The following is a 14738-nucleotide window of genomic DNA, read 5'->3' as shown; positions in this document are numbered from 1 at the left end:
AATACAAGAGAGTCATTAAGAAGATGCCTAGACTCTACTGTAACACATTCTCGGTAGAGCAAATTCTATTTTCTTTCTTGGGCTTGCCATAAAAAGACAGTGGGCCAGATTGTGATCTTAGAGTAACCTGCTGAAGTCTCTCTGGATTTAGACCTGTGTAACTGAGAGCAGAATCTGGCTCAATTAGTAGAGATGCCTGCTCCAAAAAACTCAAATGAGAGGAGCAGTGCATTTTTCTTATCCAGTGAAAGCAGCAGCCAGGGAAAAACTGGTCTGATTAACACTACAGTGCTGCTTTGCTACAAGTCTAAACTGATCTTGGCGATCAGGAAGGAAATACTAACTTTGGGATAAATGTGATTTTAAAGAGGCACTATAGCTATAAAAGCACAATCGTTGAACTAGATACTCTGCTGATGTAAACTTGACCAAAGTATCATTAAACAATCACATACAGTGGAAAGATTACAGATGGCTAGTACAGTCAAAAAAAGCAGAATAAGTGTCAATGTAACACAGTAGTTTAACAATCAAAGTAGCAGTAGTTAGGGAGCGAACTGCAGACGAACATGACATCATGTTGTAGATACAACTATGGACATTCTTGGATTCTTATTACTTGGCCATGGCAGCAAGGGCATATATCCATTGGCTCTAGCTGATCCGTTTTTGTACTTTTCCTTTCACCCCAACATTAACCCACTCTTTGGCGTGATCCCCAGAGAGAGAAAAAGAAAGAAAAAAAATCACTGAAATAAAATGAAGGTTGTAAAGACACAGCAAACATGTTAGCTAAAGCCACATAAGGATAATTTCTTATTAGAAATAAACACAGAATTTGCACAAAGGAGGTTATCCAAGCAAGCTCATCCCCCTTTCCTGAGGTTTGGCTTTATTCTTAGAATAAGAAACCCCCAAGGCAGGACTGTACTTGCAATCATAGGGCTAGATTGTTATTAGCCTTAATGCAGCCCCCTGCCTTTGCTTGGCTTTGTCAGAGCTTCTTGGATCACAGCTCTGATTCCCAGGCCCTGCACCTGTGAGTCTCCCTCCTGGGATGAAGTGAGCAGGGCAGGCAACGGGGAGTGGACAGCGCTAGCTCTGCCCATCCAGCATTCCCTCCCACTGTGTTGCTTGGGCACAGGATGGAAGTAAACGTCTCCTTCTCAAGGCTGCAATAAGTTAGCTCCCTATGGAGCAAGAGGGCGGGAGGACATATGGTTCTTCCACAGCTGAGCATCTATATGCTACCCCATACTCAGAACTGAGCCTATAGGCTCAATCTAGACTTCATCTTCAAGGGCTCACCAAAGGGGACTGATTAGGATTTCTCCTTGTGTAGCCTTCTGAATGTTTGCTTGTAACAAGCACGTACCCAAACTGGGCCTCAGACCTTGCGGCTGCCTCAGTTCCCCTCTTCTTCAGACTCTGAAACCACCCCCAGCCTCTTGTGCACATCAGATGACATCCTTTCTTGGGGTCTGGGTGATTAATAATATAGCGCAAGTGTCAGCATAAACCAAAGCAAGTCTTTGCTCTGACTCCATGGTTTATTTTCAACTTTGCTGGGCTCAACAGTTCTTTCCCAAACAACCCAGGTCTTGCTGCCTGTCATTTCTACAGGTTTCTGTTCCTGCCCCTCCTCACTGCAGGGAGTTCTACACAGCCTTTTGCGCTTGGCTGGTATAAAAAGCCCCTTCGCCTCTTCCTCTCTAACTCTGGAATCCCTGCAGGAGCCTTCCTAGGCTTCTTATAGCAAATTCCACCTCCAGGCTACTGTTAGGTGAGCTGGGTCACCTGACCCAACCACTGTCCCAAACCCATCACCTAGGACCAGATAACTAGACACAGGAATGGCTGAGCCCAATTCCCTTAATGGGCCAGCCCAACCTGTAACAATGTCCCTCTAGCTCTCTTTTGCCCTCAGAGGGATCCTCAGCCTTTTATGCCCCTGAAAAGGGCTGATCAGACCCACCTGGCCTGGCTCTCAGGGTGAGTCAACAAGACAGTGCTTGAGCACAATATAGAGTCCTAGGGCCCAAAACTTGATTACATACAGATTCTGTCTAGACACACATGCCACGCACACTGTTCATTCTCCAGCACCAGCTGTCTAACAGAATGGCCAACTTTCACTGGTGGAAAGCTGACAAAGGCTGGAGCAGCTGCAGTCCAGGCCTAGGGACTGTGGAGCACAGTGAAGATTGAACCAACCAGCTTTATGTAAACGGAGCAGCATCCTCTAAAATTAAAGGTGCCAACCCTGCAGACTTTGAAATCCCAGCTCTGCGGTTGGAGTCCAGGTTCCACCGGCTCATTTCCACTGACTGTGTTGGTCTTTCAGTAATGTTGAGAAGGCTGGTTGTACAGTAATTCGCACCATTGACCATTAAGTTATCCTTTTTTACACTGGATACCTGGAGCCAAAATTGACCTGAGTTGTAAACGGATGCAGCTACGCTGGTTTGGAATATATTGTTTTGAGCATATACATGTGCAATATACCATGTACAGTATATAGGGTGACCAGATGTCTCGATTTTATAGGGACAGTCCCGATATTCAAGGCTTTGTCTTATATAGGCTCCTATTACCCACCACCCCTGTCCCGATTTTTTACACTGGCTATCTGGTCACCCTAACAGTATAACAAAGTTACATTCTTGTCAAGGTACAGAATAGCTAGTGTGATCTAGCCCTTATAGCTAGAGGTTGCAATCTCTCTTCTACTTCCCAGGTAATGTGCTTTAATCTCTTTCAATTATATCCTCCTCTGATGGGTATAAATATACCTGATCACCCATATTTACTTCTAAAACCATTTTGTTTAATGAACTAGTCATTATTTTTGTAAACATTTTATCAGCCATATCCAGATGCTGAGTAGAGGTATCATTTCAACATCCAGCAGTCCTTGATTACCTTGGTGCAGTTTGGCAGGAGAGCGAGATCTTTACACTAAACATTGTAAGCAAAAGGCGACCTGTGGACATGATTTCAATATACAGATTTTGTAACACCATTTTTACTTGTCTTATAATAATATTTTGGCAGACTGACAGTGGTTTGATGAGGACGATATAAAAACCCAGACAGATTAAATTATGCAAATGTATCTATCCCATCACTTACCTCTTTGTGGTTAAAAAAAAATAAAAGTAAAGACTCCATTGTCTGATTGGTGTCAGTCGGGGAGTCTCTGTTTTAAAGAAACTCTCCCATTTGTTTTTAATTCCCTTTGATTAGATTTGTGGGAGTAGCACTTTACGGAAATTAACGGGACTCCACAAACCAAGTAATCTGAACATGGTCGTATATGACAGTACAATCAGTGCAGGTAAGAGCAGAGACTATTTGTATCTGTCACTTCACGGGCGCATCTGTGACTAGAGCTGTGCAAAAAAGTCTGTCAAATCTTGAAAGTCAGGTCGTCAGTGTTCACAAACTTCTTTGTCCAGAGACTCACGCATTTTCTCAGAAAACAAAACCCAATTTTAACACAAATATTTTTAATTCGGGGATTTTCCTTTTGTTTTTTAAACAAAAAACTGAAATAATTTGGTTTAGTTAAAACATTTTGTAGGGAGAAAAAAAAAAGTGTCCCCACCAGCTCTATCGATAGGGTGCATGGCAATGGAGAATCAAGCTCTAGGTGTTGTATTCAATTCTTTTGGTTACTACTATGCCCTTGCTACAGTGTTCACTGAAATCCATGATATATAGCATTGCCACGGACTTACTGACAGAATGAAATGTTATTACATAGGAACGGCCATACTGGGTCAGACCAATGGTCCTTCTAGCCCAGTATCCTGTCTTCCAACGGGGGCCAATACCAGTTCTTTAGAGGGAATGAACAGAACAGGCAATCAAGTGATCCATCCCCTTCACCACTCTCAGCTTCTGGCAAACAGAGGCTAGGATCATCAGAGCGTAGCATTGCATCCCTGACCATCTTGGTCAATAACCTGTGATGGACCTATCCTTCACGTGCAACTGAATAAGCCTACAGACACTACTGTACATCTAGGGACAACGACACACCTGATGTAACTTCCCAAACTTCAGTGGTCTTACACGAGTCACAAATATAGCCCCATTAACTGTTTCAAAGTCAACATAAAGAATGGATCCTGAGATGGTGGAAATGGGCATAGCCCCAGTTACTTCAATGTAGGATCTTGGCCCAGTGTTCATTTTTACAAATGAATGCTTTGCTGAGCAAATTCACAGTGAGTGTATTTAATAATGCTATTTCTCCTTTGCACAGTTGTAGTGACTGTCACGTTAAGTCATTTTTATTTAACCTTTTGTCCCTTTTGTAGATTTATCACACTCGCTATTGGTCTAGTCAATAAGTGGTTGCTGCACGCTCTACAGCAACATCAATTTTCCTTACAAATGGAAACTCTTGAAGAATCTAAGTAACAATGCAAGCACAAGATTAGCTTCATGAGCACTCAGTGCCTATTGGGGAGTATGTTTTTCTTCAACTTGTTAAAATAACTGAACAAAAGAAAATAAGGGCGACCAGCAAAACACTGTGCTGCATTACAACTGCTCAGTGTCAAATTACACAACATGAAAAGCAAGGCAAAAAGAAAACACTTGGCCCCAGAGCGGAGCCGGAGCTTGGTAGAAATGTAACAATAGACTATAATAAAGGCTGCATTAGCACTCAACTAGCCTGGAAATGTTACAGGCCCCCTAAGTAAATTCTAGACCTGAAACGAGGCGAACTAAGGAAAGGTGCTATTTTTAACTCCTTGTTTAGGCTTTACTCTTTCATGATGCTTATCATTATTCCCCTTGGATCCTTTTCCACAGCAGGATAATATGCACAGACTGCACGTGTTATTTTTCCCCAAATAACATCCCAACTGTGCATCTGTGCCCTCTTCCAATGGAGGAATTGAGAGCAGGTTTAAAACGTGGACACAATCATTTTCTTGTGTCCTCCTATAATAGATCAGGGCACCTTTGAATGCACACTAGGTGCTGGATGTGTCCTCTAGGCGCTGTCTGATGGTGGGGAGAGTGCAGTGCTGCACTGCCCCAGGAAGGAGCTGCAGGAAGCGTGTGTGTGTCAGGTAGGCCCAGTACCTCTCAGCGCTCCCTGGCATACAGAAGAAACAGTCACTAGGTCACTCTTTACGATGGTATAGCATGCCCCTCGCCCCACACTCACACCCTTGCAGCTGGCCAGCTCTTCGAGTAGGTAGGGGATGGCGGAACGAGGAAAAGACACGGCCCTGATTCTTCCCTGCCCAGTTTGGGGTAACCAGCCCCAGTCCTTGCACCTGGCTGAGCCCAAAAGGTGGGTACTGTGCGGAGGCATGACAAATGCTGCGGGCCGCATTGCTGTACCCTGCACACTCATGCAGAGTTACAGCCTCCTTTGTATAACCCTCCTCTGCAAAGCAGCAACGTTCAGCAGGAAAGTAGCGCACCCGGAAATGAGTGGCACTCCAGTACCCGCTTCAGTGCAGACTAAAACTGCTTCTCTTGATACCACCTTTTCTCAAGCTTTCAAAGCTCCTGTCTCTATAGGTGCTGAAACTAGAGGTGCTGCCCCACCCCCTGGCTTGAAATGGTTTCCATTTTATACAGAGTTTATAGTTTGGTTCAGTGGCTTTCAGCGTCCACACTATAAAATTGCCTCCACAAACTCTGCTATTGCTTCCGATTCCACTTCACACCCTTGGGTAGATTCAACAAAGTCCACACTCTGGCTCTTTCCTTGCCAAGGGAGCTATTATTGGTCTCAGTCACCCCAAAGCAGATCTATTGCCGAAGAAGGAGAGTGAACATGCCCAATTGCTTGGTTGCACTGTTGCTTTGAATGAGAATCTCCTAAACAGTGGTGTTTGCCCAGAACAAGATTCTTTACTCTATCGTACCCCAATGTTCTGCCCTACGCACAGAGAGGAACATGGCCACTAATGGAGGAAAGAAACATTCAAGGCAACGACCACAATCAGTCAGATGGTTGAGGAAAGAAAATAGCTTGGTGGGGGGAGGGAGAGAGAGAGAGAGAGACTATGTAGGTTTGAATTTAGTACAGTTGTGAAACAAGTTAAGAGGCGGCCATTTCTTAGCCCTTAGCTATCCTTTTAGGGAAATCCCCCACCAGTGCTAGCAATGGCAGGGACGTTAGTCCACCCCGGCTGCCAGCGTATCATACCAGAGCACTGGCTCTACTTACTGAGGTAAAAAACAGGATTCATAAGGATTGGACATTTATATGAATAACAAGAACATCTACAGCTGCATTAGCTAGGGTTACAAGGGCTAGTCTATGCTAGAAGTGCTGCATCGGCGTAGCTGTAGTGCATCTGCTGAAGATACTCTATGCCGACAGGAGAGAGGTCTCCTGTTGGCATAATAAATCCACCTCCACAAGAAGCAGTAGCTATGTCAGTGGGAGACACTTTCCTACTGACATAGCGCTGTCCACAGAGGTGCTTTGGTTGGTGTAACTTACGTTGCTCAGGGGGCTGGTTTATTCACACTCCTATGCGATATAAATTATAGCAAAATAAGCGGTAGCGTAGACCTGGCCCAACTTTTTAAAGAAGTTTGGATGGGATGCAAACTCTCATGCTTCAGGGCATGAGCCCACCTCTAACAAAGTTTCTTTTATGGGCAGATTATTCCTGAATTCATTGTCCACTTTGGGATACTTGTGCCTTCCTCTGAAGCATTTGGTACTGACCACTGTCAGAGAAAGGAAACCAGATTGGACAGATCACTGGTCTGATCTGGCAATTACTGTTATCTGGAAAGCTGTCTATAATGTACATGAGTATATATCCCTCAATTCCACTAGACTTCAGTATTTTCTATCTCAATTGCTCTAGCATAAAACACAAAATCCACAATTTTGTCTCCATCCTTGAAATAGCTATAAGCACCAGTCAGTAACAAGTCATTCAATGAGCACAAAAAAAGCTTTGAGACTCACTTTTTTCCCCCCTTGCTGTTAGAAACTGAATTACCCTGCACAGGTTACAATTCTCTGACCCTGCTAAACTCATGGGTGTCTCATGTTGCTCTGATTTGGCAGAAGGCCCCACTCTTCACAGCAGGATTCTGCAATGATGCAACTAGAGAACGAATTTGGTTAAACCCTCCCCTTTCCCCACCCTTTTGGAGCGCAGAGGTGGGAACAGCTTTCCAATTATTGCAGATTATGGGGCTTCCTAGCAAGCAAAATGGAGAAGGTAAAGTTAATGAGCAAAACAAAAAAAGTGGAACCTAGAAAACACAGAAAAAATTAGCCAGATCCAAGACAGACAAGTGCATTGAAGAGGAACTGTATTTCCATTAAACTCTATCAAAGACAATCTGAGCCAGAGTATCTCCTCGAATCCTATTTTCATTGGGCACAGCAGAGAGGACCAATTCATCAAGGAGGTGACTGCAGCTCCCTCTTTCTTAGGATAGATTTGAGGCAGCCTGATCCCTAGTAGAGTTTAGTGCAGTATTTTACAATCACAATATCCCAAATTGGTTGGACATTTTTTACATAGTTCAGGGCCACTGAGCAGTTTGTGCCACACCCCCCCCAAACAAAAACAAACAAAAAACCCCTTAAACCCTATGTCTGCATGTTTCATGTTTCTCATGCACATCTTTAGGCTGCATTGATTTAGGAGAAATCCCTTTCTTCCATAGACAGGCCTGATTTTCCACTGCCTTGCACCTTGTGTAGTCATTTAGATTGGTGCAAAGTGAATGTGAAGTGAGTGTAAAAAGCTATCATTCTAACTGAGTCATGTTTCACATCCACTTTAACTGAAGTTAATGATGACACAAGGTGCAAGGCAGTGGGGGAGAAAAATCACACTCATGAGATTCAGACTAGAGGATAATAGTTCCTGGAGTTCCCCTACTTTTTAAACCATTAATGCATGCTATTCCCCTCCCCCTCCCCTCATCATTATACTTCTTATGATCTGGTGAATTGGCACCTGTCAAATTCCATCACCTTCCTATGAAAGGGAATAAATAATTGAATACTATCCATGTGTCTGTATTGTCACATTCTTTTTTCTTCCTCTTGGCAGCAGCTCACTTATTCTTGCTTCTGCCAACCTCCTGGTACTGCCAGCACAATGCTACATTTTAGTTAGATTGAAAAATTAATAGAAAACCACTCACACTGAAAATTGCATTGTAATGATATTAAGGACATCTAATTGATTTGTTAATTAATGCCTCCAGAAACTAAAATGTTTTTTGTTCCAGGCTCTTAATTTGCAACTCCAGATAAATAAACTTCTAAAAGTGTCATTTTTTTAAAGTACAGTGTGCAAGTGATAGCTGCTTAATTTTGTATTGCCTATTTTAATAAAAGTTGTGTCAAACCAGTGTCACCAAGTACTGTATGAGTACTTCTAAAGCCAGGGGATTTAGCTCTCCAGAGGTATATGGTACTCTGGAACCCTCTGCTGCCTCAGTTCTCCACAGACACCAGAGGCTTTTATTTCGTTCTAGGAAGTACTGCTCTCAGAAAGCGTACTCCTAGAAAGGACTTTGAAGCAGCTGAAGAAGTGGATAGGTCTGATGTTCCCCCATCTGTCAGTTTGTTGTCTTGTCTTATACTTAGATCATAAGCTCTTTGAGGCAGGGACTGTCCTTTTGTTCTGTGCTAGTGCAGCACCAGGCACAATGCTGCTCATCTTCTGAGGAGATCATACAAGTGTCCAGCTCATGCCTAGGGCTCCTGGACGCTACCCCAATACACATAAATAATAAAATTAGTTAATGACTCCGTCTGTGGCATTAACTATCTTGATGAATTATGTACCAGATGCACCCTACAAGGAACTATTTCAGACCCCACCTACCTCGAATGTGAATCAGCAGTAGATGAATATTTTGAAGACACACGATATTGGCTATTTTCATCAGATCTCATGAATGACAACTCAAGTACATTTCACTCCAAGATCTCCACAAATGCAACACATGCAAGAAATGGATCACTGCAGCCATGTAACACCGCACAGCCACACTGCACACACCACTTCATGGCAACATGTAACGAAACCATCTTCAGCTAAACCTGCAGAGGAGCACGGAGGTAGGTAATTGAATTGCCAGAAAGGAACTGTGCAAGGATATCTGAATTTGGATTTTTAATGCCCAATGTTTTCTGCACCATAGGTGACCCTTCCAGAAGCAGAGTGTCCCCTAATGCTATGATGGACCAACATTTCAGAACTGATTCAGAAAGAAGAGAATTGCTTATTGAAGACCATGCACTGCTTCCTGCAGCACTCTAGTTTTCCATGGAGATGCTACAGGCCAGTCCTGACCTGGCTGAATGCTGCTCATCTTCTGAGGAGATCAGAAGAGTATACAGCCCAAGATAGTATAACTGCTGGCACCAATAGTTTAAATTCATACCTCATTATTTCTTGATCAATGAAGGCTACAGCTAAAATCAAAACCCTTATAACCAGATAAGTCACCTTCTAAGTCTTTGGGATTTTGTAATAGGAAGATCCCAACCAGCTGTGGGTGAATGTTATACCCCATCTCCACTAGGTGCCACCACATTTTTAAACACCACTTCATTAAAATGCATCAGCTAATCCATTGTTTTAAAAAAAATCTCCCCCGCCCCCAATATAAACATGCCCTGTGGGTGAAATTCAGTTCTGTGCGGAGCCAGAAAAGGACTTTCCACAATTTAAGCCCTAATTTGAGGGTTCAAGTAGGAGTTATGGGATGCACAGGCCTCATGCTGCCCTCTGCACGGGGGTGAATTTCACTCAAAGAACAGCTTCCTGGACTGCAGAAAGCCCTTCTTTAAACAAAGCTTTTTAAGACCAGCAGGTGACCTGTGTTGTATGGCCTTGGAGGCTCCCGCTTCCCACTAACTGAGGGAGGGGTGACAAGACAGAGAATATCATTAAGGTCCTGATTCGGCATGTCTTACCAGGCAGGATGAGGCCCATACGATCAGTGCTTCCAGGTTTTCAGAGGGGATGATACTCTCAGGGGAAATCAGTACCCACGTTCTGGGCCCCTTGGGCGGGGGCTTTCCAGCAAAGGAACTGGACGTGATAGAGCAGCCTACTGCAAAAGCCTTTTGATATGGACCTTTCTGCCCACACTGCTTTGTTCATATATTCTTTTTGATTAAGTAGATTTTCCAGTATTTGTTTAGCATGCACATCACTGAGAGATTTTATTAATAAAGTCACGGTAAATGAGATTCAGGCCCCCTGCTGCATTTCCTGGCATATTCAACACATCTCTACTGACATGGTTCCAAGAATACAAAGTGTGAGGATGAGAACATTGCAAGGAGCCAGTAGCAAGTGCTTGCAGCAGTTAACAATCAAGGCGGCAAGGGGAGGAAATCAAAGGTATTTTTTAAAACAATGTCCAAAGGGGGTATTATTCCGAGACTGAAAATGTGGCATGCACAGTTCTGCTCCCCTTATTGCCTTTGTTGTCCCCCGAACATGGTTGGGTTCTGGGTCCAGTAGCTCCTCCCTAGGCTGGGGGAGGGGCTTTTAGCTAGTGCCCGCCCACTTCCTGGTGCTCAAAAGGACAAGCCCTCAGGGTACATTTACACAGCCTACAGCAGCCAGCCTGGGTCTGTAGACTGGGGCTTGTGGGGCTCTTGCTAGTACTCTAAAATAGCTGTGTAGACAGCGCTTTGAAGTTGCAACTCAGGCTGGAGCTCAGGCTCTGAAACCTAGGGAGAGGGATGGGCTTTAGAGCCCAAGCCAACGGCAAAGCGCTTTCTGCACAGCTATTTTAGAGCACCGGTGCAAGCCCAAGTCTGTTGACCCAGACTGGGAGGCTCACTGCCATGTGCTGTGTAGACATACCCCTAGAGTCCCTAACTGAGATCAGAGCCACGTTGTGCTAGGTGCTGTACAAATGCCTCGTAAGAGACAGTCCTTTCTCCTGTCTCAAAGAGCTTCCAAACTAAACACGACAGAGAAAGGGAAGGAGAGGAAGCAGATGAAGGGACTTGCCCAAGGTCATGCATCAAGTTAGAGGCAGATCTAGGAATTGAATCACTAAGTCCCAGTCCAGGACCCTAATCACTAGACCATGCTGCTTTTCATCTTGTCGAGGATCATTTAAAACATGAATGATGAAGAAACTAGTGAAGTCCTCTGAGCTGTTTGGAGCTATTCATTGATTTTCAGAAAAACAGCAAAGTAGTGCAGCCAAGCTGGGAACACCAACAAACAAAACACCTCCCTAAAAGCCTCAGGATAACTCATAAGCAATCGTTTCCTCTTCAGATGAATGTGCTTTTGAAATGCTGAGCTAGATGAAGAACCACTTAGCATAAAACCTCTTCCTCTAGCTTCCAGTTATTCAGTAAATGGGTTTTCTAACTCAGTGAAAGAATCAGAATCACTCGTTTGGTTTTCCTTAAAAACTCCTGACACCACATTGTCTTGCTCAGCAGACACCACATTGTCTTGCACATTGTCTTGTGCAGCAGTCTGGCAATTTGCCATTTATTCTTATGATAATACCTGACAAAGTGGTAGCCTGTTAAGAAACTTAAAAAATAAAAATCCCACCACCTGTGCTGCTTGGCTTGGCTCATGTTGATCTAAGATGCATGCAGTTAACTTTCAACAGGAGTATTTCTTCTGAGGACAGCTAAGAAGAGTCACTATAAATGGCAATGATCATAACTAACGGAAGAGAAAACAAACCATTTGCCTAATAGAGTTTCCAATCAGTTCTGAATATTCAGCACTTATTTTAAATCTGAAAGTGTTGGTTCAAAGTTTATCCCGAAGAGAAAAAAAAATACTTGAATCCTGTGATTTTAAATGCAAATGTCTCCATGGGGCCATCTTAAAAAAAATAAGTTTGTTGCTAGGATTACAGATCCCATTTGAAAAGATGACCAAGTCTAGGATGTTCATCTATGTGCAGAACGCTTTCTATTTGTAAGACTTTTTATCAGTCTTCCTTCCCAGCATCACCAGTTGTGAGTAACGTAAGCAATGTCTAAATCCTTGGGTGTTCTCTCCGTGCACATAGACAAAACAGATGCTGTTAGGAGGAAACCGCCTCTGTTTGATCAAAAAGAACAGGAGTACTTGTGGCACCTTACAGACTAAGGTGCCACAAGTACTCCTGTTCTTTTTGCTGATACAGACTAACACGGCTGTTACTCTGAAACCTGTTTGATCAGTGACTTGAAAGAACAATAATAGGCCACCTTTCCTTTACAAATGGTGATGAAATAAAATGAGGGTGACTTAAGGGAATCAAAAAATTTTACATTTCTCTCCTATTGATCAATCGAGAAAGATACCTGGAAGTGTGGGTCTGCTCTGACAAGTGACTGTAATAATGGCATTGGGGTTCCGTAGCTGATAATTCTCACTGATTTCTATAACAAATGCACTCAGTTTACAGCTAAAGATGTTTTTCTAACTGCTAACCTCACTAACTTCAAGTGGAAGTTTAACTTTTCATATGTTCTATCCAGAAATAAAGATTCCATAGGCTAAATTAGACCCCAGATTGAGCCCATCGTCTACAAAAATACCTGCCTAAATCCTGCTGCCCTCGAAGCGTTTGCACAGATTGGGAGCTAGTAAACAGTTCCGCTGCTGAGTTAGAAGGAGTAGAATCCAATTTGCTCTCCCCCCAGCAATGATGGCTCTGTAATGCTAAGCGGAAACAGGAGCAAAAGCAGTAAAATCTTATTTTAGTAACTAAAGCTGCGAGATATGGCTCTGAGCACACACCGAAAGCAGATTTGTCAAGAAAGATGGTGCCGTTTTTACACAGTCTTTCTTCAGAGAAGAGTTCCACTCTAAGGAAAGGGGGGGGGAAATGAGAAAGAATCAGTTCTAGTGTTTCCTCTCAGATCTGTGTCCTTGACTATATCAGCTCAGTCACTGAAAGGCATTAAATGGGAAATGGGTTAATTCAATGGTTCATCGAGTTCAGTTTGTCTCATATTCTGGATGTGAAGGTATCATTTCCACTCCAGTTCAGCCCTGAAATAGGAATGGTGGTTCATTCAGGGGAAAGAGACTGGTCCAGTGTTTTCTCAGAAATGTAATTTGGGATATTGGATGTGAATGGACGTGAAGGATCACATAGCATCTCTAAGTCACTACAAGTGCTCAAAGTCACTGGCAGACATGGACTCATTGCTAGCCTCTGCTTTCTCTGGATTTGCAAATGACACCTGCCCCAGACGTTGGTTTAGAAGCTGCAAGCTTCTCTGGCATCTAATTACACTACTTCCCACTGCAGATTGTGTGGGCAAAGCCTTGGCTACTCAGGGCTCAATCCTGCAAACCTTTACTCACATAAGTAGTGCCGTACTTGCCCAAGTAGTAGCAGGGACGCCAGTGGAAATACTTACACGAGTAAGTTTTTACAAGACTGGGACCCGTTACAAATGAAGGTCCGCTTCTACCTGACAATACTCAGTATGCAAATACATTACAGGAGATAGAAATGAGTGCTTAGGGGAGTGATAGCTACGGATGTGCGCTCTAGACTCTTCTAATAACTGGACAGAGTCTACCTTGCTTGGTCCTAGTATGCAGTGGCTAACCCTTATTATAAAGATATGGAGCAAGCAAACTGCTTTCCCCAGAAGGAGATGTTTACTCACATGCCTGGGTGAAAATATTCATCCCATTTCTCTTTATGGAAGCCTATAATACCTGTGGAGTGAGGACCATTTCTATGAGCAGGCAGTTCTGCCTTCATTTTCCACTGCACTGAGTTACAGGGGGGAAAAGCTTGCAGGGTGGGATGTGAAGATTTGACAAGGTATTTTATGCCACAGTTGTTCAGTACAGAAAAGTCTTTTTTCTTCTAGTAAAGCAGGTTCTGTGACAAGCAGAGCAAAGCTTAGTGAATGCTGGGTAAGTCACTACTTGGGCAGACACACTGTGCTGCAGTGGGCATAGGAAACAATGGTAGCAGATGCAGACTATCCCTTGTTGCCACAGAGTAGAGACGTAGCAGCATGCATCTAACTGGAGTAAGGCCCAGGTGTCACGTACCAACAGCTTTTGCAAGAAGAAAATAAAGGCAATTTGGAGCATCGAGGGGTAGAGAGGATTTTCTGTTTTGTTCTCACCTACCCCAGCCCTCCAATACTGAGTCCTCCATTCCCCTCTCTTAGCATGCTAACAGGTGGCAAAAATCCAGAATCAAACATCTAAAAGATAGATACAAGGACTCAAAAAATGCAGCCCTCCCATTTTTGCAGATACAATTGAAAAAACTCAGAACCCTAACCCCACCAGGGCCGGTGCTACCATTAAGGCGAACTAGGTGGTTGCCTAGGGCGCCAAGATTTGGGGAGCCAAAAAGCGATGCCCCCAATTTTTTTTACAGCGGTTCCTCCCTGAGCGTGCGCTGCTCCACTTCTCCTGCCTCCCAGGCTTGCAGTGCCAATCAGCTGTTTGGCACCACAAGCCTGGGAGGAGAATTAGAGCGGGAGCGGCGGGCTCGGGAAGGACATGGAGCAGAGGTGAGCTGGGGTGGGGAGGTGCTCCCCGGGGGGGGGGTAGCTGCCATGGGGGTAGCGCCTCAGGGTGGGGGGGAGCTGCTGCGGGGGGGGGGGGCGCCTCAGGGCGGGGGGGGGCACAAGGTGGAAGTTTTGCCTAGGGCACGAAACTTCCTTGCACCGGCCCTGAACCTCACAGCATCGCAGCCCTCAGTTAAGGGCCCCTACCGCCTCCCTTCACAGAGGCCCTTCG

This window comes from Mauremys mutica, chromosome 7, assembly GCF_020497125.1.
Source record: "Mauremys mutica isolate MM-2020 ecotype Southern chromosome 7, ASM2049712v1, whole genome shotgun sequence".
Taxonomy (NCBI): Eukaryota; Metazoa; Chordata; order Testudines; family Geoemydidae; genus Mauremys; species Mauremys mutica.
The sequence above is the reverse complement of the archived record's forward strand: the minus strand, read 5'-3'. Positions refer to the sequence as shown.